Below are 21,906 nucleotides of genomic sequence, written 5' to 3'. Positions count from 1 at the left end.
GTGCGTGCAGCGTGACGAGTGCCTTCTTAGCACCATGAAAGAAACAGAAGAAAATGTGTTTTTTTTTCCACCGTGGTTCCTAGTCAAATGTAGAAATAAACATTGAGCGGCACAAAGGCTGTGCTGAACGCAAGTTCGTCTGCTTCCTTGGCAGGGGCTTTGGTGACGTCAGAACGCCAAGCTCTGATTGGCTCTGATTGGAGGATAGTGGGTAGACCTCAAAGCCAGCTGCCTTGACGTGAGAACAGGCGCTAAGAGATTCCACGAAGAAATGCAAATTTTACTTTGAAAGAAAAAAAAAAAGTGGGGTGGTGACCACCTTGCAAACTGAGTGCGCGTAATTGTAGGCACCCCTCTAAAAACGTAGCAGTTGTTCGATTGGGATTAGATTGTTAGTATTCATTTTGATCATGCTCTTGGGCACCGGAGGGAAGCGTTCTTCAACATGCCTGTGACAGTTTCGGGTTGCGCTGCCACCAAATAGGTCCGTAGCTCTCAAGTTTTGAGCTGCGCTCCAGACGAGAAAAATAGAATATTTGGCTCGCGTTTCGAACGTGCGTCATTACGCTCCACCACTAAAGTTTTTTCTACTCGTTCTATACAAAGTGCCAGCGTAGCAGAGGCTACAAGAGCGAGCTGCGAGCTTTCAGTGCCCTGCCAAGCACGCGCGCTCGTGCAGTGCAAGCCTTGTTCAGGTGAGCGTGCTTTGGCATGTAGCCTCGGCTTTGCTGTCAGGTAAAGTGAAACATACAGGCTAACGAAAACTATGAAAGACAACAATAAAATAAAAAAAAAACTGAAAAGAATGTTTACGCTGAGACCGCCAGCTGCGTAATTCTTTTTTTTTTTAACGTTTTGATACCGCGCGTTTACAGATGCTGACAGATGCATGCATTCGGACGTGACATGTGCAAAATCGAACGTTACAGAGCCGCCTGGATGGTCCTGCCAGCATAACATGGTCGCGTCCTGAGGACGCGCTCGCGCCCCCTGCCCGAGAACAACAGGTTTATTGGAGGTCAAATCTCACTCCTGAAAGCTAGAGGCCCGTTCCCGTGTCTTCGTCAAAATTGCCTCCTGGGCTATGCGCTCGCTTTGTATTCACGTTTCCCCTGTGTCGTCGCGGCAGCTTCTACTGGCCGTCATATGTATGTGTGTGTGCTTCTATCGAACGCGAGTGTCTATACTCCATTTCACCTTATGTTGTCCCGCAGCGAAGGCTAGGAGCGCGAGCTCATAGCGTTGGCAGATGCCCTTATGCACAAGAGCTTGTGCCGCCGAGATCTGCCCCAGAGCAAGGAGCTCGCGCTTGTAGCCTTTTCTGCGGTACATCGTAAGGTGAAACAGTATAGAACATTCATCGCACACCAGGAAATACGTTATTTGAGGCAGACGATAAGATGCATCGATCAAAGGCCTCGGTTATTTCCGCAGAGCTATTCACTATCATGATGCTCGGATGTTACCTACTGTGTCCGAATAGTACTTATCGCAAGGTGCAAACAAACACCCAGAGAAGCCTCTATTCGCAAGTGCACAGCAGCACCTTACATAGCTACAAGTGCTTGAAACTACTAAGCATACATAAAGCGTTCTACTAAACAAACACAAAACGCAACCTAGCAATTCGGGTCCTCTGCCAATCTCCTGTTGTGTCAAAGAAACTCGAGGGGAAAAGAAGGAAATGAATTGCTTGCTGATTCCTCCTGACACAGTAAAGTAGAACGCGGATCTGGAGACCGATACCATCAAAAATATCCATCGTTAACTGCCGACATCTTCCGATGCGCCAATTCACTCCGTCTTCCGAGGACTGCCAAACCTCAAACAAACTAAGCTTAGAGAGAAAAACGAGGCTGCGAAAGTAGATTTCCTTCTGTAACCTGAGGTTTGTGACGTCACGACGTCTTCTGGTATTTTCTTGGCCCTCAAGAGAGCAAAACAGTGAGTGCGGGGCCTCCCAAGGACTGCCAAACCGCAGCCGAACTAAGTGGAAAACAAATGGAGGCGGCAAAAGGTGACAGCCCTGCAGTAAAGTTGACATTTCGGCTAGTTGGTAGCCCTCTGAAAACTGATTTTCGTGACGTCACGAGCCTTCTTGGCACTTCCCTAGCCCTCAGCTGTGCAAAATGATGAGCGTAAGGCCTCCCAGGAACTGCCAAACCGCAAAGAAACCCAGTGGACACAAAATAGAGTGTAGAGAATATGACTAACTTCTGGAAGCTGATCGTTAAGACGTCATGATCCTTCCTTGTTCGTTGTCGGCCTTTCAAAGGGCAAAGTTTGAACGTGAGGCCTTCAAACCGTAAGCAAGCTGAGTGGAGAGAAAAAGGAAGCCGCAGGAGGGGAGCGACAGTTCAGTCACAGTCACATGTTCGCAAGAAGCGAACATTTCACTGTCATAAATCGTGCTTCATCTTTCTTTTCTTTAATTAATGGATCAGAGTTGTGAGTGCGCGTTTGTCTGCGTTCCTTCCTCGCTTGGCCTCGTCTCTTTGTGCGCGGTTTTTAACCATGTTCAACGCTTACCAACTTGCCCCGCTTACTACTCTTCTACAGTTACCAATACTCTCGTCAGCGTAAAGCAAAACGCTGCTCCAATGGCACATATGGCTTCACGCACATCGCACTCGCAAAACTCATCCACACGGTGGCGACTCTTGATCGGTGTCCAATCGTGCAAAGGCACAGAGACGCAGTACGATTCGGTGCGCAAAAGAACGTTCGGTCACGCCGCGCGACCGCCGAACTTCCTTTCGGTGAGTTGTGCCTTTCTCCTCCGGCGCTGCGCTTTCGAAAAAATTTACACGTTTCTTTAAAGGCAGGTCTCACCATTTTCACAGGGGTTTAAGAAACGTCTTCAGTGAATGAGGGCGAACAAGTACAAAACGCGTCTTCAGCATGCTGCTTCCACCTTCTGGTGGAACGCTCGCAAAAACACGATTTTGCTGCATGCAAGATGGCTGTCCGGTGACCGCACTTGCGCTGCGACGACCAAGCGGGGATGCGCGATCCAGGAACTTGTCATAGAGAGCAGTGGAGGATCCCGATACCACCGCCGGCACCTCGCTGAGAAAATTCTGTGAATTTGCCAGACACGCGAACTAAGTACAGTCAATTACAAAGGGATCCCATGCGAAGGCGGGTTGCGTTGGTGCAGCCCGAGCACAAGCTCCCCCATTCCTCCGGGATGTCTACGTCAGCAGGGCACCGCGCAGAAAGGCGTGCCGTAGTTACCACATGATGCGCATCCCGGGGAGAAAAAGGAGGGATTACTCCCCCTTGTGAATACCCCTTAACAACTACAGTCTGACAGTACGAGATATACAAATTTCTGCCATTTCTCAACCCAAACAAGAAATGCTGTTGAGAGGCAAGTATTTGAACGAACTCAGAAAACCACAGACGCACAAATGAATGCCCTGCTCCTCGTGCCTGGTTTAAATTTTATCAGAAGTACTAGGAAAGGAAACAGGAGGTGGTTTATATATGATTCCAAAAAATGAGAAAATATTCTTCCCTCTAGGGCAGACAAAATATATAATTAAGGGTACGAGCAAGAAGTCCTCCATTTCTGGAAGACAACTTCTACAAAACTACAAAAACTTTACATTATATATTGGTTTACCTAATTTAGTTAGCCGGTGTGTACTGCTCAGACCTCTTGGTATAGCCTTGTCAGCATAGGGTATGACTTTGAACAGCCCGGCTTGTAAGTCTCGAAGTCAAGATCAGCGACAAGGGTGCATCGAGAGCTTGCGTTTGAAAGGTGCAGGTGAAGGAGATCGTGTACCTTATTTGCTGACGGGTACGCGTATATTTTATACGTTTGGGATGGCTGGTTCAGAGATTCGTAGAATGTGCAGCCCGTCGACCAGTTAGATTCTCGTGGTAGTTGTCCTGTGCAAATCTCGAAAAGCGGCGCCCGTCTCGGAATATGGGGAAAGCGGGTCGATGTTAAATAACGATCCTTGTGCAACTCAAAGTGGATGGCAGCCATAGAAATACCAACGCAGAGTTTTCCCTGATCCCTATTATAGTCAGGCATACTTCTGAGAAACTGGAGTGGTTTCGTCGTGACGTGCTGGCAAACGTACATGTTAGGTTTTTCTGGTAGAAACTCGTGGGTCATGAAGAAAACAAAGTCCACCAGGTGCGGCGGCATCGAGCCTACAGTTACGTTGTCTCCGTAGGGAAGAATGAGCGTCATCAGCGCTGCTAGATTGTTCACATTCAAAAGCTTCCTCACGTTAGCGAAAAGAGCTGACAGTGTGCTGTGAACGTCGAAAGGCTGGCAGGCGCCTTTGGGCACAACCCAGTGGATGGCAATCCCGTCCAGGCGAAGGTCAACCATCATAGTCACGATGTCGACGACTAGAATGTCCATGGCCACAGGGTCTCTGCCTAGCCTTGAGAATTGAGGACTGTCTTCGGGGTACCCGCCGAGGGCTACCAGAACCTTGGTTTTGTTTCCACTCAGGCGGTCGGAAGTATTCTTCAGCTCCGAGATACCGTACAACTTGTCAAATGCTGGAACTCTACTTATTACTTGTCCATCATTGATGCTCATTGACCAATAGATGACATATGGGCAAAGATCGAATGGTAGATGCTCCGGGAGGTAGTGGAAGTCTTCATTTTTTCGGAATCTTGAGTTGTTAAACAGACAAAAAAAACGGAGGTTGTTTTTATGTGGCATCGAAAAATTGCTAGCATTACGGCACAGACCGTTGATGTCGTCGTTCAAGATTACCGCACCAGAGCAATTGAAGTCGATGGTTGTCAAGGGATTTAGAGTTGTCCTTCGACCTGGGGTGGGAGGCGTCATCAAGACCACAGTGGTGCCGCTGCTGTTGAATGAAATCTTGTTTAAATGTGACAGGTATCCAAGGAGCACCAGGCCGATGGGAATCAACATGGTTCCCGCACTTGCGACGCAGAAGAACCACATCTTAAGGCACCTGGTGCCCTCTTCCACCTCTTCGCCGTTGAACTCCTCTTCAGTTGAGGAAACGTTTTGTCTGAAATGGACTGGACTCGGGGCACGGGCGGCATCGGGAACTGCCTGATTCCATATTTTAGCTGGCGAAGTCCCTGTTCGTGGTGCACTGCATGTCCGGGAGAAATCCCCTTCTTTCGCTGTTTGATGATGACTCTGCGATGTGGGTCCGGCTTTTACGGAATGGGTACCGTCGCTGGCTGGTGTTCCGGTGGAGGTTCTCCCGGAGAATATTGAACTCCCGCTAGTAACCTCGTACTTGTTAGCGTCTTCAGAAGTAGGGCTAGCGCTCTTCATTTTCGAGTACACTGAGCCGCTGCGAGGTATGTACAGGGACGTTCGCCAACAGCAATAGGCGCGCAAGTTAGAACAGCCGGTACTGTGATGGCAAAAGCGCGAGTCTGGCACGAGACGTTTTCGTCTTTTTCATGCACATTTAATGAGGACGTGCTGGGCGCGTGGAGTCAACCCAGGATCGTGTAAAGCCCCTTCATGTTTCAAAAGTAGCGCAAGGTGCGCCTATGCACGAGGCACCTACAACGTGCAGCCCTTGGAAAGATCATAGCGGCACAGCGCAGCACTGAGCTAGATTTGAGACGCCGTGTTCTTCCAAGTTCTTCCCAGAAGTGGCACGCGGCACGTGTCTCGAGCATTTCCTCAACAATGAATGGCGCCACTTTTCCCAGGATAGAGGGGCTTTAGAACCGTGGTTCAATTCCAACCCCTGCCCGTTTCGATCTGAATGAGCGGCGAGCGCTCGTGTATCATTATATTGTATTCTTCAGCTACGCTCTGCTAGCGGAAGTTTTCGCGGTCACTATGAAACATCAATTCAGCACACGCCCGTCGGGCCCGCTTTCCCCCGAGAATGATCTAGTAAAATTTGTTATTACTGCGTGGTGCACGTTAAAGGCCCTTAGGCCTTTAAGCCTAAGGGCCTTTAAGGCTGTAGGGAACTGGCTAAATGTTTCATCTACAGGTGACGGACAAGTTGCCCTAGAGGCAGACTAAGTTTCGGCTTTCCAAACATGCATTTAGCATAAATACTTAGAAGTTACTAGAAAAGTAACTAAGTCAATATATAAAAAAAAATCGCCGATGATATGGCGACTCGACAGTTTCCTTGGAAAAATCTGTAAAGTGACTATAGTCGGTTACAAGTGAAGAAGGTAGCGGAAAATGCCCCTCAAAAGAAACCTTGTTTTCCTCCACCGCCAATCGCGTCCCGTTGTTTCCGTGACGTCATGACCTGCTCGAACCAATCTTGTTCTGGCAAATGAATATTTTCAACACGGCTGCCGGGCAGATTATTTACGACTCCAGTATCGTGCAGCAAGTATTCTGTTTTTTAATGCGGTTTTTCACTTACCCGAGCATACGTCGCGAGGTCGTAACCGAGTCCACTTTTATTCGCAATAGGTTCTGCGCGACAGCGTGAGAATCCAGCGATAGCATTGCAGCCAAAAAGTTCGATGCGGGAGTAAGGCCTAGCATCGTACAGACGTCGAACGCCGTCTGCTTCTCTGCCTCAGGTTACGCCTCAACGTCGGGACGGCATCGGCTTTTCTTCGCAGTGGTTTCCGTGGAGCGACGTTAAAATGCAGCGGTCACCAAACTCTTCTTTATAAGTGTAGTGGGCTGTGCGGGAAGGGCATAAGTGAACCGCGAACACAGTAAGTGTCTTTACCCAATTTCGACCGTATCTTTGCTGGCGTTAATAAATAGTCTGTCTACTGAAATGACGCCTTCGAAGCAGTATGTATTCATCTGTGAAACGTGGCGTCCTTGTCAAGTTTCCGCGTCGCAACCAGCTGCACGGTAATCTATGACTGCGATAGTACCCGCGGGTGCACCATCGTTCGCAATAATGAGCTGTTACATATATGTGACATACGAATGATAAAGCCAGTGATGCGTATGTTACAAACGTATAATTGATGTTGTTTTGTACGCTAAGAAGCTGATGTCTTTTTTTGGAATAACATCACAGAATTTGAGGGAAGCAGATTTGGCTCCCTCAAGTGCTTCCGAACATTCTGCTTGCTCTCAGAGGCCCTGTCAGTCGTATGTTTATGCTTCGAAACCCGGGTACGTGACGCGTGTACCCCCACTCGCGTCGCGTCGCGGCCTGACGTATTACCGGTTAACACGCGCCAGCTTTTCTAATTTACTTGAGAAGGAAATCTTGTCCCCAATATCGGACCGCAGCATTGGTTTCATACATTGTAAAAGACCAAAAGTATGTCAATAAAAATTGATTGCAAGGGCAGCTTCCCACTTTATGAATTGTGGCTTTCATATGCGAAATATTTGTTCAAATCAAAAATTTAAAACATACCGAATACTCAGATGTCCTGATCTTGATCCGAATGCAAGTAGCAGAATGATTTGTCTTTATAACAATAAAATCAACAATGTTTAAATCAAGCAACAGCTCAAACCGCCTAATTACATTTCTGATGTATGTTTATCTCTGCATTATACCAGGCCGTAGTCGCGAACGAGCTCTTCAGAGTCCGCCATCCTCTTTCTGGTCTACCTTGGCAAAGACACACTCGTGTAAAAAACATATTGAGCTTCTTAGAGGCAACTTCGCTGTCCTTATTGTCAGAGCTTCCATGGAACCAGCGGGAAGAAGGGTCCCTGTCGTTTCATCGACACATGTTTCGTCACCTTTTACGACTCTCGTTTTATCGACACTGATTGTTTCATCGATACTACCATACCGTGCCGTGAAGTTTCATCGACACACAAATTGCACGCTGTAGGAACATTTTGTTGGGCGTTTATCACTGGGGCACATGTTAAACTATCCGACCCACACAGTTCACGACACTTTGCGGCGACAGTCTCCAACAGTTCATTACAAAATGTGGACTTACCCAGCCCACTCGTACATGCCGCTTCGCAGCAGCGTGTAAGGGTGGTCCTGCCCCCGTGCATGTACCAGTACCCTTGCTCACCAACAAACCAGAGGGGCTATGTTGCAGGTTTTGGACTCCCAGGAGACTAGGGAGAAGGAAGTGACGTCAACAACGCTCTTTGGATGTTGATTGGTGGAGTCGCTGATGACGCGTTGCATGGTGCTGCTAAGATACGTTCATTCACACCTACATCACTTCCTTCTCCCTAGTCTCCTGGGAGTCCAAAACGTGCAACATAGCCCCCCTGCGCACCCCTAATAAAAAAAATGTTAACGACGAAACATAGCAAGATATGTTGACGAGCGAGTGTCGATGAAACAATCTGTTGATAAAACGTCGCAGCGTTGATGAAACGAACTGTCGGAAAAATGTCATTTGATGAAATGAGTGGCACCGAAAAAAAAGCCCGTTTCTGAGCCGCGTTACTTAAACACTATCGCAGTCATCATTTTTAGATACACATTGCCAGACAAAATGCACTCTAAACAAAACAAAAAAAGAAAATTAATTTCACGGCCCTTTCCCGTTAAAGTTCACGACCTGGAATTAGATAAGGAGCCATCAGGCAAATTTGAAATGGTTCTGGACTGGACAAGATGAACTCGTTATCGGCGTTATTGGTGCAAAATTATGACGAGTACAGCGGGCTCGGGCCTGAGACCTAAGGGTTAACGTGGGGCTCCCCAAGCCAAGCGGTACGGCGAGTGCACACCGACAGGGGGAGGCGACCACCTACCTATCTGACCTCGTTGCAATTCTTAGACCTCAGCCTTCAAAGGGCTCTGCATAATTCGTCGTATTGAATAACTTCTTGGCGGCCCATTAGAGTGATCCTACAATTCTGCTCCACCAGTACATCCCCAGGCCTTGCAGGAGGCGACCCACTTGATTTGGGTGCGAGAAGGTACCCCAAATCGTGACCTGCACTATATATTTGACCTCTGGGTCAGCTGATGGGGGCACTACAGCAGCACCAACGGAGAAGGGAATTACGCCTGTTACAGACTATAGCATCGAAAAACCCAGAAATACCTCCATTCATTCTAAACCAGTCTTAGAAGACAGCCAAGCATTCGAAAACGACCTTTCAGTACTTCACAACTCTGTCCTCAGCAACAAGTCTGGCTCCGATCTGTGCATTGTGGTTCTTATCGGCTCCAAAAAAGGTTTGATTTAATCCTCTACATTGCGCTAGTGCGGGAGGCTCAAAACTGAGGTCACTATGGAGGACCTCTTCACTTCATCACAGCGTTTCTGCAAGAGGGACGATATCACGCTTGAGTCGAACTGAACTAGGCCCAGTTACTGGCATTGGCATTCCCCAGATCTCCTCCCTCTCACCAATCCTTCATCAATGTTGTAGCCGACGTTTCCTCACGTCAAGCAATCGGTGCTGTTTGTACAATATATTTTAAGCGAGTACAATGGCACCTCTGAACTTCAGGAAATCTATGCCACACCCCTTTTGACCGCACTTCGGCGCACAGGGCAGCCTGCTCCTCATCTACCACCAGGTGTTAACCAACTCGGCGAAGTGCGACCCAAGAGTCATAATGGCCGTCGACTTCAAGGGAATTTTCGACGTCCCTATTAAGCACGATCCAAACCAACGCTTCTTTTTGCGCCTGTAGGTCGTGCGGCTGCGGATGTGACGTATTTTCGTGACGTCGCGCCGCTTCTACGCTCCTTCCGGGCGCGCACAAGAAAGTTGGATAATTTCGACTTCTTCTCAACGCGCACAAAAACGCGCGGTGACGTAGTAGGGCGCTCTGTGTCCCGGCCAATCGGTGGAGGGCAAGCTAGTTCCGGCTCCGCGTTTCTCGCCGTCTGGCTGCCCTCTCCTCCCCCCCTTTTATTCTCTTCCAACATGACAAAGCGATCTCTCTCTCTCTCTTTCTCTCGCCGTCTGGCCGGCCAGTTCGTCGCAGTTGCACTTTGCTTGTGCGCTCGTGCCTGCGTGCGCGCGTGCGCGCTCGCCCGAAGTTTTGCCCGTCCAAACCAAAGCGCACGGTTCTGACTCAGAAAGCGCGCCCGGAAACAGCAAAAACGCCACGAAATGCGTCACATCCGTAGCCGCACGACCTACAGCCGCAAAAAGAAGCGTTGGTTTGGATCGCGCTTTATGCTTCGAAACGAGTTCACTCTCCACTGAGCTAACACAAGGTATGGTTATTCTCAGGGTGGCCTCAGTCGTGTGAATGGCCACCGACGTCCAGTTTATGCTTCGAAACAGATCATTGGCAGTAAGAGTTAGCTGCCCACAGTGCTGACGCACGTTATGGTTATTCTCAGAGTGGCCTCGGTCGTGTGAATGGCCACCGACGTCCAGTTTATGTTTCGAAACAGATCACTGGCAGTTAGAGTTAGCTGCCCACAGTGCTGACGCACGTTATGGTTATTCTCAGAGTGGCCTCGGTCGTGTGAATGGCCACCGACGTCCAGTTAAGTTTCGAAACAGATCACTGGCAGTTAGAGTTAGCTGCCCACAGTGCTGACGCACGTTTAGGTTATTCTCAGAGTAGACTCGGTCGTGTGAATGCCCACCGACGTCCAGTTTATGTTTCGAAACAGATCACTGGCAGTTAGATTTAGCTGCCCACAGTGCTGACGCACGTTATGGTTATTCTCAGAGTGGCCTCGGTCGTGTGAATGGCCACCGACGTCCAGTTTATGTTTCGAAACAGGTCACTGGCAGTTAGAGTTAGCTGTCCACAGTGCTGATGCACGTTATGGTTATTCTCAGAGTGGCCTCGGTCGTGTGAATGGCCACCGACGTCCAGTTTATGTTTCGAAACAGATCACTGGCAGTTCGATTTAGCTGCCCACAGTGCTGACGCAAGTTATGGTTATTCTCAGAGTGGCCTCGGTCGTGTGAATGGCCACCGACGTCCAGTTTATGTTTCGAAACAGATCACTGGCAGTTAGAGTTAGCTGCCCACAGTGCTGACGCACGTTATGGTTATTCTCAGAGTTGCCTCGGTCATGTGAATGGCCACCGACGTCCAGTTTATGTTTCGAAACAGATCACTGGCAGTTAGAGTTAGCTGCCCACAGTGCTGACGCACGTTATGGTTATTCTCAGAGTGGCCTCGGTCGTGTGAATGGCCACCGACGTCCAGTTTATGTTTCGAAACAGATCACTGGCAGTTAGAGTTAGCAGTCCACAGTGCTGACGCACGTTATGGTTATTCTCAGAGTGGCCTCGGTCGTGTGAATGGCCACCGACGTCCAGTTTATGTTTCGAAACAGATCACTGGCAGTTAGAGTTAGCTGCCCACAGTGCTGACGCACGTTTAGGTTATTCTCAGAGTAGACTCGGTCGTGTGAAAGGCCACCGACGTCCAGTTTATGTTTCGAAACAGATCACTGGCAGTTAGAGTTAGCTGCCCACAGTGCTGACGCACGTTTAGGTTATTCTCAGAGTAGACTCGGTCGTGTGAAAGGCCACCGACGTCCAGTTTATGTTTCGAAACAGATCACTGGCAGTTAGAGTTAGCTGCCCACAGTGCTGACGCACGTTTAGGTTATTCTCAGAGTAGACTCGGTCGTGTGAAAGGCCACCGACGTCCAGTTTATGCTTCGAAACAGATGATTGGCAGTTAGAGTTAGCTGCCCACAGGGCTGACGCACGTTATGGTTATTCTCAAAGTGGCCTCGGTCGTGTGAATGGCCACCGACGTCCAGTTTATGCTTCGAAACAGATCATTGGCAGATTTAGCTGCCGACAGTGCTGACGCACGTTATCATTATTCTCAGAGTGGCCTCGCTCATGTGAATGGCCACCGACGTCCAGTTTATGCTTCAAAACAGATGATTGGCAGTTAGAGTTAGCTGCCCGCAGTGTTGACGCACGTTAATATTATTCTCAGAGTGGCCTCGGTCGTGTGAATGGCCACCGACGTCCAGTTTATGCTTCGAAACAGATCATTGGCAGAGTTAGCTGCCCACAGTGCTGAAGCACGTTAGCATTATTCTCAGAGTGGCCTCGGTCATGTGAATGGCCACCGGCGTCCAGTTTATGCTTCGAAACAGAATACTGTCAGTTAGAGTTAGCTGCCCACAGGGCTGACGCACGTTATTGTTATTCTCAGAGTGGCCTCGGTCGTGTGAATGGCCAGCGACGTCCAGTTTATGCTTCGAAACAGATCACTGGCAGTTAGAGTTAGCTGCCCACAGTGCTGACGCACGTTATGGTTATTCTCAGAGTAGACTCGGTCGTGTGAAAGGCCACCGACGTCCAGTTTATGCTTCGAAACAGATCATTGGCAGTTAGAGTTAGCTGCCCACAGGGCTGACGCACGTCATGGTTATTCTCAAAGTGGCCTCGGTCGTGTGAATGGCCACCGACGTCCAGTTTATGCTTCGAAACAGATCATTGGCAGATTTAGCTGCCGACAGTGCTGACGCACGTTATCATTATTCTCAGAGTGGCCTCGGTCATGCGAATGGCCACCGACGTCCAGTTTATGCTTCAAAACAGATGATTGGCAGTTAGAGTTAGCTGCCCGCAGTGCTGACGCACGTTAATATTATTCTCAGTGGCCTCGGTCGTGTGAATGGCAACCGACGTCCAGTTTATGCTTCAAAACAGATCACTGGCAGTTAGAGTTAGCTGCCCAAAGTGCTGACGCACGTTTAGGTTATTCTCAGAGTAGACTCGGTTGTGTTAAAGGCCACCGACTTCCAGTTTATGTTTCGAAACAGATCACTGGCAGTTAGAGTTAGCTGCCCACAGTGCTGACGCACGTTATGGTTATTCTCAGAGTGGTCTCGGTCGTGTGAATGGCCACCGACGTCCAGTTTATGCTTCGAAACAGATCATTGGCAGAGTTAGCTGCCGACAGTGCTGACGCACGTTATCATTATTCTCAGAGTGGCCTCGGTCATGTGAATGGCCACCGACGTCCAGTTTATGCTTCGAAACAGATGATTGGCAGTTAGAGTTAGCTGCCCGCAGTGCTGACGCACGTTAATATTATTCTCAGAGTGGCCTCGGTCGTGTGAATGGCAACCGACGTCCAGTTTATGCTTCGAAACAGATCACTGGCAGTTAGAGTTAGCTGCCCACAGGGCTGACGCACGTTATTGTTATTCTCAGAGTGGCCTCAGTCGTGTGAATGGCAACCGACGTCCAGTTTATGCTTCGAAACAGATCACTGGCAGTTAGAGTTAGCTGCCCAAAGTGCTGACGCACGTTTAGGTTATTCTCAGAGTAGACTCGGTTGTGTGAAAGGCCACCGACGTCCAGTTTATGTTTCGAAACAGATCACTGGCAGTTAGAGTTAGCTGCCCACAGTGCGGACGCACGTTATGGTTATTCTTAGAGTGGCCTCGGTCGTAGGAATGGCCACCGACGTCCAGTTTATGCTTCGAAACAGATCATTGGCAGAGTTAGCTGCCCACAGTGCTGACGAACGTTATCACTATTCTCAGAGTGGCCTCGGTCGTGTGAATGGCCACTGTTGTGACTCGGGGCTTGTCCATGTAGTCGATCTCCGCTGGAGCCATGCGTCGCCCAGGACATCGGGCAGAGTTGGTAGTGAGCCAGGGTGTCTCTTCTCAAACTGTTTATTTACATTCTATGTACAGTCTGCCGTACGGCATGAGAACAACGTGAGAACACACCGAGAGCGCGTAAAACCGCTCTTTTTATAAGGTCCCCCTTCCCTACGTCTCTAGGCCAGGACGCCGTTCCCCAACTGGTCAGGCCCCGCCCACTAGCACGCACAAGCACACAGTGTAGCAGCGGCCGGACATCACATCCCGGCGCCGAGTCACTCCCGCCCTCGAATGCCGCGCCGAGGAGGCGACAACAAAGGGTCTACTCTCAGCCTGGGAGACGACGCTGGCCGAGGTGGTGCCGATCTCTCCATTAGGCGGCTTTGTGGCACGAAAAGGGTTGGGCCGGAACAACCGCAAGTGGCGTCCGAAGATGATCCGTGCTGAACACACCCTCACGGAGGTCCCGCAGCTGGCGCACCGTCATCCGGAATCTTCGCACAGTAATCCCCCCCGGTTCCTGCGTCGGGTGACCCTGTTTCGGGCCAGCGTAATCCCCGCCAGAAGTAAGGGTCCGGCTCAGCTTCGCGCCTAGGTGTGGCGACATCAACACGGTGGTCCTCCGTCGAAAGCCATCCCTTTGTCGCCTCTCGCTTCGTTTCCGGGCTCAACTGACCGGAACCATATGGCGACGATACTCAAGGGGGTTCCCCAGTGCCGGGTGGTTTAGATCGAGAGGGCCTGGTCCGGGGGCCGTTCATAACACCACCGACGTCCAGTTTATGCTTCGAAAACAGATCATTGGCAGTTAGAGTTAGCTGCCCACAGTGCGGACGCACGTTATGGTTATTCTTAGAGTGGCCTCGGTCGTGTGAATGGCCAGCGACGTCCAGTTTATGCTTCGAAACAGATCACTGGCAGTTAGAGTTAGCTGCCCACAGTGCTGACGCACGTTAATATTATTCTCAGAGTGGCCTCGGTCGTGTGAATGGCAACCGACGTCCAGTTTATGCTTCAAAACAGATCACTAGCAGTTAGAGTTAGCTGCCCAAAGTGCTGACGAACGTTATCACTATTCTCAGAGTGGCCTCGGTCGTGAGAATGGCCACCGACGTCCAGTTTATGCTTCGAAACAGATCATTGGCAGAGATCATTGGCATACTCCAGCACTGGCAAAACTAAGTTAAACAGAATCAATGCACTTACGATCCGCTATGCCAAGAAAACAAAACGTAAGCACTGGGATGACACATGTGCTACAGCTGATGCCAACAAACCTGGAACTGAGATTTGGAGAATACTCGATGTTTTTACAGGCAAACGTGATTTACGCCTTTCACATGCTTCGATGACATTTCGCCTCGGAACAAATGTGAGGGAAGCAGCGGAGAGATTCGCGGACCAATTTTTTTCGGATCAAGACCAGACCGACAAGGTGTATGAAGCTGTGACCAGATCGTCTCCCTTGGACACGGACTTCAACATTGACGAATTAACGTTCGCGTTAAAATCATCTAAGCGGAAAAGTGCCCCCGGACCCGACGGAATCACAAACCAGATGCTGCAACATTGACCAGCTGAGCATCTACAAGAGCTACTAAAGTTTTTTTTTTTTTAATTCTGTCTGGGAATCAGGTATCATACCAGAAGAATGGAGAACAGCTTGGGTTGTACCCATACACAAACCAGAAAAACCACACGACGCGCCATCATCCTACCGCCCCATTTCTCTCACCTCCTGTGGGATGAAGCTCATGGAAAGGATGATACATGCTCGACTCGCATGGTGGCTTGAAACTAGCCATCTTTTGCCGCACGAAATGACAGGATTCAGACGCGGACTATCGACTCAAAACAGCATCTTAGACCTAATTAGTTCGATCGAACACGACCAATCTAATGAAAAATCGACTTTGGTGGTATTTTTCGATATCTCGAAAGCATACGATAATGTTGAACCAGCGGTAGTTCTCGAAAAATTCACAGACATCGGCATAACAGGGAAGTTCCAAACGTTTCTGAAAAGCGTCTTCACCAACCGGACTCTCAGGGTTCGGCTTGGTCCGTCTCTCAGCACTACTCGCAGATGTACTAGAGGCTTACCACAAGGAAGCGTACTATCGCCCATTTTGTTCAACATTGTTTTGGCAAGATTACCAGCATGCTTTCCTAAGTACACTCTTCCCATTAATATGTCAGTGTATGCGGATGATATATGCGTCTGGGTTTCAGGGTGCAGGCGCCATGGCCTTCGAAACGCCGCTCAAGCAACCATCACCGCAGCAAGCAATTATCTCAATGATTCTGGCCTACAATTCTCACTCGAAAAAACTGCATTCATACTGTTCCTGGGAAAAAACCGACGTAATACCAAAATTGACCTCACACTTTACAATACACCGATACGTCGCGAACGGCAACACAGATTCTTAGGAATCACTTTGAACTCGAGGCTTAACTGGCATGCACAAGCTATGATCGTAAAGAAATCTACACTGACAGCAAGAAACGCAATTCGTAGAGTCGCAGGACAGTCGTGGGGAAGCTCACCAAGATCCATGATGCGTCTGCATTCAGCCCTTATTGTAAACCGTATATTATATTCTTTGCCCGTCATTAAGCTGTCATCAACAGATTCCAAAATGCTCGAGTGCATACATAGACAAGGCCTGGGCACTTGCCTGGGAGTTCCAAGGTCAACAAAAAATAAAGATGTATACAAAGAAGCTCGCGCTTTCAATTTACCACTGCTAGCAATCAAGAGCCTTCTTTCTCAGCACGTACGTTTGAGTACCACGCCTGCAGGAAGAGACCTGCTGCGACAACTTAAAACCAGGCCACAATCGCGTCTTCATATTTCTGGACAAACTCTTCAACACCATGGATGGACACCTGACATTTCTCATGATCGAAATGGTGTTAAACCATCGCCCCCCTGGAACAACTACTGCCCAAAGTGCACCTGCCACATACCGGGTATACGCAATAAGATGAGCGAAAATGTAACAGTAATCAAGCAAAAAACAATTGAATATATCTCCATAACATACGCTGACTGTCTACCAGTACACACAGACGGGTCAGTAAATCGCACCAGAAGAAGCGCCACTTCCGCTTTCTATATGCCTGGTTTACAACTTGGATGGAGTGGACGACTCGATAAGGTGGTATCGTCAACAATAGCTGAAATGTATGCGATTGTAGCTCTCAGTATGATCAGTAAGCTCACACCACAAAATGTGGTTTTACTAACAGACTCTCGTGCTGCTCTCCAACAGCTACAAAGACCCCAAGAAACGTCGAAAGCAGCAACGGCAGCTAAATTAACTACAAAAACACTGGAAGCGAACGGTTTCCAAATTTACTATCAGTGGTTACCGGCACACATCGGGCTACGACGCAACGAAAAAGCGGATCAACTTGCTTCCGCCGCTCATAATTTACCCGCTAGCATTAAGACCACAGAAGATACTAGAAATTTCTACAAAACTATATACGACCATATATGCTCGTTATCCATAGGCCACCCCTCTCCGGTTCAGCCGTGCTTATAACCCGAAGTCTCCGCCGCGCAGGCGCCACTCTACTTTTCCGTTTACGTACAGGGAGTGCACGTACAGGCCAACTGCTGCACCGCTGGAAAAAGCGAGATACCGATACCTGCAGCAAATGTGGAGTAACCGAAGACCTCAATCACATGCTGGACGATTGTCAAAAGTTTGAAAAGGAAAGAAAAACATTCTCGGCTGAGTTGAGAAAGCACAAATTTGTGATACAGGACACAGCACAACTTATATTTGCTTCTGGTACTCATTCTACGAGGAAATTACTTCAGAGATTTTTTTTGAATTTCTTGCGAGCCACTGGCCTACACACTCAACTGTAAATGGTTCATATACTACAAACGTGAAAAAGACAACAGTGGAAATTTCTGACCACTAACTTTAATACCTCCTCTAATCTTCTCATATCTATCCTCTTTCTTTTTATCTTCTCATTAATTTAATTTTATATTTTTCCTTTCGCGCGCGGGACAATGTCGGCCTAGTGGCAAGACTAACTCCAGCCGGATTTCCGATTGTTTTAATAAAACGATTCATCTCTCTCTCTCTCTCCGCGCGCTACACCCATTAGGGTGTTATGCGGCTCGTGCCACGTCCCAAGTATTGTTTTGCTTTCGGGTGGATTGTGATAGACGGGGCGCTCACACACAGTTGAGCACTGTCTTCGATGGCCAGGGCTTCAATTACTTTACGTGCATATGCGTTCCGGTGCCGCCCTATAATGGTGATGTTGTTAAAATTAGGAGTGCACTTGCAGGACCGGCAATGTGCAGAAAGATGTCCGGCCGGCGTTCCTTTAACAGAAGCCGCGTGCTTCCAGCTCGATCGTTCACACACCGCTCCGTTTGTCCTATGTATCACCTGCCACAGGAAAGCGGTATGTTGCACAAACGCCACTTTGGCACGGGGTGTATTGCGTCCTGTGAGCAATTGTGCATTGCTTCCTCTCTTGATTTGTCTTTCGTAGGGTGCCTTCATGTGCGATTTGCATAGGGTGGAGACATCTGGCCATTGTGTTCCCACTTTTACATTTATTTTTCGTTCAGAAGCGCGTTAAAGAGCATGTCCCTGCACGCGTCTGTGGCGCTGACTGTGCTATAGACGACATTTTGTTTCCGTTGATTTCTTTGTATTTTCGCCGTGAGCGCGTGCTGTCGGCATCGGGTACTACAAAGGGTGGCATCACTCTAAACAGAAGGTCAGTGAGGCACCCTAGTTTTTCCATTAGTTCTGTGGCACATGGAGTAGGCCTTGTTTGGTGCCGAGCACACAACCCGAATATCATGCCTTCTGGCAATCTTTTTAGGTTGTGTGTGAGTTCATGGATGTAGGGTATGACCGCAACGTTTCTTCGATTTGTAGCTTGCGATGAAGCCTCATTCCCTGCATGCTCGCGTTTCAACTTCTGGCAAATGGTTTCAAAGACGGTCACCAGGGCTTGTTTGCTCGAAGCTGGTTAATACCCCTGTTACACAGGCACACTTAACCGCGGTTAACTCAGCTTTAACTGCGGTTGCGTGGCAGTACAGATGCTGCACTATACCCTCGGACAGCTATTTCAAAAGAAGTGAAGAGAGCGCGTGCACTGCTTTGATGGGTGCTCAAGATGCTTAAGCGCACGTTCGCCCATAGCTCTGACTGCATCGCCGCAGAATGTTGTCGGCAAGTATTGTGCGTTAATTGTAATTTAGCGTAACTGCAGTTAGGTGTGCCCGTGTAACAAGGTATAACTCTAACCGCGGTTAGAAGTTAACCGCATTTCCCTACGAGGGGGAATTTTAGGTCACGTGACCGGCAGAGTAGAAGGACGGCAGGGAAACATGGCGGTGCTCCGGTGAGTGAGCGCCGCTCGCCTTGGAGCTATTATGTCGTTGTAGCTGCAATATTGGCCGCGTTAGTCAGCAATGAATGGTTCAGGAGGCTTTCGCTTTGCCTTACCTCACATAAATCGAAAAGCACGAGCAATGATTTCGCCGCATTTTTTCGATAGTCTTTCAATTCTGGCCATTCCTAAGCCTAAATGAACGCGATTGTTGGCATGGCAACGTCTTTGGAAAGTGGATTGCCTTGGCTCAATCGGCCGGGTATTGATAGCACACAAAAACAGACAGCGTCCCAAAAGACTTTTTTGCTAAATTTCCCAAGCACGGAGGTGCATGCTACGAGTGTAGTTACACGCACTGCACGAGCAAGGCGTCTGCAGTGGTAACTAGAGCCACTCGATATGGCAGTGTAGCTGCCAGAGCAGCGCCTCGCTTTTCCCTGTGCCGCCTCTCACCGCGATTGGTCACACGCGGTACCATAGCAACGAGCTCAGCTGGCTCGGTTTCCGTAGCAACCGAGTGACGACTCGTCACGTGACCTCTCAAGAGCCGTGATGTCATCGGTAAGATGGCAGCGCCCAGAGCTGGTGGATGCGAGTTTGTTCTGTACGCGGAGTCGTGATGTGCCGCAGCTTGCCGACGATTTAGGGCTTCTTCGTGCTTTCTGACGTAGGTATAACGCGAAGATCTGAAAGAATGATACTTTATATCATTTGCGTGCAAGATCGCTCTGGATAGTAGCACCTCTGCGACAGCGTCAGTAATATCGCCTTAGCGATGCTCGGGTTTCCGGATGTGTCTGGGGATCGATAAGACATTTAGCATTCAATTTTCGCATTCTTTTAGCTTTATTTGAACGTTGGAGTGTCTGAGAATCAATGCGAAATCTATCCGTCACATGTTGGGCCTTGGGGAATTTGTTTTTGCCCCAGGTAACCGCATGATCACAAACTTTTAGCGAGGAAGCTCCTGCGATGTTTACGTTTTGTACTAATCAATCAGGGAACCTGGGTTCAATCCCTACCCCTGCCCGTTTCGATCTGGATGAGCATCGTACCAGCCTGCGGTTGCGTATCACTACTGCGTGGTGTACGTTAAAGACCTATAGACCCCAGGCTAGCGGTTATACTGCATTGGCTAAATTGCTCATCTACAGCGAATGACTCGTCGCAACTTTGAAATGGCTGACCAACTACACGCTGTATAAATATTCACACAACTCCCAAGCATACTAATCAACGATTTTACGACATGCGCAGCGCAAGTTTGTCTGCTTCTTTTAGTAGGGGTTATGGTGACGTCAGAACACCGAGCTCTGATTGGTTCTGAATAAAGAATAGTCGGTAGGCCTCAAGGCAGCTTGGTTTTAGGTCTACCCACTATCCTTCAATCGGAGCCACTCAGATCTCGGCGTTCAGACGTCACCACAAACCCTGCAAAAAGAAGCAGACGAACTTGCGCTCCACATAGCTTCCTTTGAAAGTCTTAATTTCTGAGAATTATAACGAAAGGTGTACGGCGCGTGTAGGGCATAGGAAAAATTGTTTCAGCCCTGGGTCACCGAATAATCACAGCATTTTTTAGCGAGGAAGCTCCTGCAATCTTTAACCTTTTTTACTAATCGACAATTTTACGAATTGGCAGTTCTGAAGATTTTGATATAACTTGCTTTCGTTGCAATAGCTTGCATTTGATCGCAGTGTTTTTTGGTTTGTTTTTCAAGTGAAAAACTGGTGTAATGTCCTGCTATATAACAATGCATCAACACATACTATTATACTTAGATGCTCAGAGGTGTGTTCGTTTTTGTAATTAACAAGTTACAGACATATTTATATCTTACGAGTGTAATATTTATCTTCTGTTGCTGGGCTCTTTTGTGCTCCTTAATGTCAGTGTGCTTGGTTCCAAATATCCTATTTACAATGCCTACGAAGGCCAAAATGACGTCGGCCGACCCCAACTCAAGCATTGGACACAAAAACTGCGTCGCTCGAATGTATGAGCTTGTCAGCAATCAATTCGTCCATGGATATTTGAATTCGCTTTCCTGGCCAATGAGTGTCCTGACAAAGCTTATCATCACTTGCGAATGCCAAGTTCCACGGTGTGCTTAAAAAGCACGGTGAAAGCTTGGGGTCATCGCACCGGTGCCCTAGCATATCACGACTGCGTGATTTCACAGTTCTCTTTTGAGTTGAGGATTACAGGTAAGGAAGAAGTTTAAAAGTAATTTAGTGGCCCGTTTAACACGGATATCTGTGCTGCATCAGATAAAAATATTGACTTTTTGAATGCCGGTTAACTTACGAACGACCATTTGGCTTGTCGGCAAGAACACCTCATATCCGGCGTCCGTCTCTTTTGATGGCGTCAACGATTCCCTAGAGACCACCATGCCGTCCTTCTTGGTTGAACACCGTCGACGTCGCTCGCTCACCAGTCGGTGAGAAAATCTCTTCTTGAAGGGATGATCGGGTCTTGAAGTATGATGCTAAACATATACTCGCTCACTATGAGGCAGTCGAGCAGTAATCATGTCCTGAGCCAATCGTCCTGTCGTGACCGGCGTAATCGGATTTTGTTCCATCGGAGCGAAGTCCGAAAGTACTAGGACGGTACGTTCGTCCCACGAAGCGGCCGCCATTCCGGCGGCGCCGAAAACCGCTCGCCTTGTCCGTGCACGTACGATACCATAGCAGCTCTCGTCGCCCGACAGTACCCAGGCTGCAAATCGTCTCACTTTTCAGAAAAAACAAGCACCGTTCCTCCAGAAGTTCTTGCCGTACCGCGATGCCAAGCGTCTTATACCACCTTTCAATGAACGAATGGAGATACCAACTAGACTGCAAAGGTTGCCGCCCGGCGTCGCTAGAAGCACGATTACCATGGCAACCCCTCCAGGCCCAAAATGGAGATCACAATCAGCGCTTCTGACGTCGTGCATCCAGATAATTTTGCGTCGTGTCTCTACTATGGCAGCTACGCTGCCATATAGAGTGGCTCTAGTGGTAACTGTTCCAAAGCAAAAAGCCTAAAACTAATTTTGCCTTGACCGCGTGTTCGTCAGAGCCTTATTATAATTATTTACTTCGAAT

This window comes from Ixodes scapularis, unplaced genomic scaffold, assembly GCF_016920785.2.
Source record: "Ixodes scapularis isolate PalLabHiFi unplaced genomic scaffold, ASM1692078v2 PGA_scaffold12__126_contigs__length_90152505, whole genome shotgun sequence".
NCBI lineage: Eukaryota > Metazoa > Arthropoda > Arachnida > Ixodida > Ixodidae > Ixodes > Ixodes scapularis.
The sequence above is the reverse complement of the archived record's forward strand: the minus strand, read 5'-3'. Positions refer to the sequence as shown.